The sequence below is a fragment of the Lontra canadensis genome, unplaced genomic scaffold (assembly GCF_010015895.1).
Source record: "Lontra canadensis isolate GAN:19392208 unplaced genomic scaffold, GSC_riverotter_1.0 scaffold10, whole genome shotgun sequence".
NCBI classification, from domain to species: Eukaryota; Metazoa; Chordata; class Mammalia; order Carnivora; family Mustelidae; genus Lontra; species Lontra canadensis.
In genome coordinates this window covers 29,194,786-29,198,402 of record NW_022631004.1, presented here as the reverse complement: position 1 = coordinate 29,198,402, position 3,617 = coordinate 29,194,786, and the positions used below count along the sequence as shown (strand labels likewise).

Genomic DNA, 3,617 nt, shown 5'->3' with positions numbered 1-3,617 from the left:
GAACACAAAGGAACCAGGAACTATGACCCAAGTTCTAACTCTGTCAGTTGATGATGATTGCTTGGGGGCACTAGGATATGCCACTGTCCTGGGCAGAACAATGTTATCTGGGCAGAGAGGGCCACTGATAGAGTTACAATGCTCATTACATACACTAACGGGCCAACCTTAAATGTTAAAAAAAGAAAGTCAACTGAGTAAATTTTAAAAATTTATAGGATTTATTCAATGATTCATGAATTGGGTAGCATCCATCTAACAAATTAGAAAGGAGCTCCAAGCCTTTCCACGCTATCCAGAGAGGGGTTCACATGACGTTGTTCCTTGTTCCTGTTGTAACTTAAAGGGAAGTTTTCACAATGTTCAGAGCCCTTGATGTCCAGCAAATGACGAAGGAGGATGTCCTCAAATTCCTTGCAGCAGGAACCCACTTAGGTGGCTAGACTTCCAAACTGAACAGTATATCTACAATAGGAAAAGTGACGGCATCTACATCATATATCTGAGGAGAACCTGGGAGAAGCTTCCGCTGGCAGCTCATGCCATTGCTTCTGTTGAAAACCTGGCTGATGGGGTGCCCGGGTGGTTAAGTGGGTTAACTGCCTTCAGCTCAGGTCATGATCCCAGGGTCCTGGGATCCAGCCCTGCATCTGACTCCCTGTTCAGTGGAGTTCTTGCTTCTCCCTTTGCCTGTCGCTCCCCCTGCCTGTGCACTCTCTCTCTCTCTGTCAGATAAATAAATAAAATCTTTAAAAAAGAAAAGAAAAGAAAACCTGGCTGATGTCAGTGTCATATTATCCAGAAATTGTGGCGAGTGAGCTATGCTGAAGTGTGCTGCTGCTATTGGAGCCTCTCTTATCACTGGTCACTTCCCTCCTGGAAACTTCTAACCAGATCCAGGCAGCCTTCTGGAAGCCAAGACCTCTGGTGGTTACTGATCCTAGGACTGACCACTAGCCTCTCACAGAGGCCTCTTACATTAACCTGCCTATCACAGTTCTGTGTAACACAGACACCCCTGCACTATGTGGACATTCCCATCCTTTGCAGTAACAAGGGAGCTCAGTCAATGGGTCTGATGTGGTGGATACTGACCTAGGAAATTCTGAGTGTGCATTTCCCATAAACACCCATAGGAAGTCATGCCTGCTCTCTTCTACAGAGATTCTGAAGAGAGTGAAAAGGGAGAGCACGCTGCTGCAGTGACCAAGGAGGAAATTCAGGGTGGGTGGACTGCTTCAGCTCCTGAGCTGACTGCTTCTCAGTCTGAAGGCGTACAGGTGCCCTCTATGTCTTCAGTAGGTCCCTAATGAAGACTAGAGTACTCAGCCAGCCACTGAAGACTAGTCTGCAACTCCCATGGCTCAGGCACTGAATGGGTAGGAACAACCACTAAGTGGGCTTCCATAAAGGTAACAAAACAGAAATAAGGTTGATGGAAAATAAAAAGTTCTTTAAAAAAGAAAAGAAAAGAACTCTGAGGAGATGTACAAAATGAACGGCTTTTATAGGCAGAAAGGAGAGGGACAAGGAAGTTAGACTGCCAAGGAATGGGCTGGTTGTGGCAAGGTCTCTTTCCTTTAAGGGATGGCAGGGCTCTATCATGCAGACTGTCTCACTAGTGCCAACAGTAATTCCTGATTGACTCACCTAAGATTCCATTTTTGGGAAAAGCTGAAACTGTAACTGAGTCTTGGTTTGGTGATGTAGAGCTTAGCATAAGCGACTCCCTTTGGGGCCTATTGTCTTATTTTTAACATAATGTAAACTTGTGAGTTAGAACTACTAACAGAAAGTCTACGCCCTCCTCAGCCCCAGAGGCTACATAGCCTTGACATACTAAATTATCAATGAGACCAAAAGATTTTTTTTCTACCATATCTTCTCATGAATGATGTTGATGAGACCTAACAGAAATATTAGTAATTTAAAATAATAACCAAAATATCTTGCGACTGTCTATCTTCTCCACCAAATAAAAGCTTGAAAGAGACCTTGTCTGCCCTCTTCCCTGCTTAGCCTTGAACAGAATGCCTGTCCATGGTAGGTGCACAGTGGACATTTACCCAGTAGATGTTGAAGGAATTCATAAAATAGATCAAGTAGGGCTAATCAAGATTCAATTGTTTGTTATTGGATATCTTGAGTAAAATTGCAATTTTAGGATCTTCAAGACAGGTGCACATACAGTCAGTCCTTGGTTAGCCCTTCTTCAGTTGTGCATGCTAGATCATCACCTACCATCCCTCTTGCTGACCATTTTTGTCCATTTTATTTGTTTGCCATGTATGACCATGTCAGGCAGACACCAGTTAAAGCCAGACAATGTTGTAAAAGTCTTCAATCTAGAAAAACCTGCATCTTGAGACAGTTGGGGTGATTGGGTAAATGGGATTTGAGGTGGTCTGTATCTGGTTATACATCTGTTTTCCTGGTCCTTATAGCCATGTAAAATTGAAGTGAGAGGCAACACTTGACTTTCTTAGAATCGTCCACAAATTGAGAGCACTGGCAATCTGTCTGTGGCCTCAGTAATTGAAATTAATTGGATTTTAGAGATAATAACATTTATGCTAATGTGGTTATTGAGAGGAGACAATAGTCCCAGAGATAAGTAGCTATGAGAGGTGGGGCAGGAGAATTTGCAATCCCGGCAGAAGAGATTGGGAGTCTTGGGGGAGCTGCTGGGGTGGGTGGAGGTAGGGATGAGGGACAGGAAGTTGTAAAGAACTGGGAGGTTTTCGAGAAGCAAGAGAGAGAAGCAAAGGAGAGGCAGAAGTAGAAAAACCTCTTTGAATAATGATAATAGTAATATGAATAGTGTCAGCTCTCCCTTAGTAAGTGCTTTCTTTTCTATGTGTCAAGCCTTAAATTTATGTCATTTTATCCTCATAACAAACTCATGAGGTGGGCACTATTTTATTTTTCTTACTAAAAACAATAGAGAGGGGCAGCTGGGTAGCGCAGTTGGTTAAACTTCTGACTTTTTATTTCTGCTCTGGGCATGGAGCCTGCTTAAGATTCTCTCTATCCCTCTGCCCCTCCCGTGCTCATTCTCAGTCTCCTCCTCTCTCAAAAAAAAAAAAAAAAAAGTGAAAACCAAGCTTCAGAAGGTTTTAAGTAACTTGTCCCAGGTAGCTTGGCCAATACATATGCAAAATAAGCACTCTTCACCTCTGCTCTGTTACACCTCCCATTTGCCAAAAGCTGGAAGCAGAACCGCAAAGATAAGCAGGAGAGGTGAAATTCTGGAACAATACTGAAAAGAAGTTAACAAAGGCCTGATTTTGACAAGGGCCTGAAAGAAGGACCTAGGACCCAAGAGAATAAAGATCTGATTCCTGATAGTAAACTCTTCCAAGAGAACCCTCACTTCACAGGATTATACTTGGCCCTTGTGTCACCAGCAGTCTGCCTGTGAGGCTCTGCATGAACACTAAAGTGAGGAGGTCCACAAACAAATGATGGACTGTGTGGGTATGTGGCCCTCTGATACTGCTAATGAAGGTGGGAGTAAGTATGAAAACCACCCCATCCAGGTCCATATTCTAACAGTGGGAGTAACTGAGCTCTGCAAACCTAATCTATGTCTGGTTTTCACACTGTGAGCACATGTT

The 3,617-nt window shown here is 43.4% G+C and overlaps 1 pseudogene; it reads left to right on the top strand.

Annotated features, from left to right (window-relative positions):
* Window positions 1–359: 359 nt before the first annotated feature.
* On the top strand, window positions 360–1,430 carry LOC116866724 (annotated as a pseudogene).
* Window positions 1,431–3,617: the final 2,187 nt, after the last annotated feature.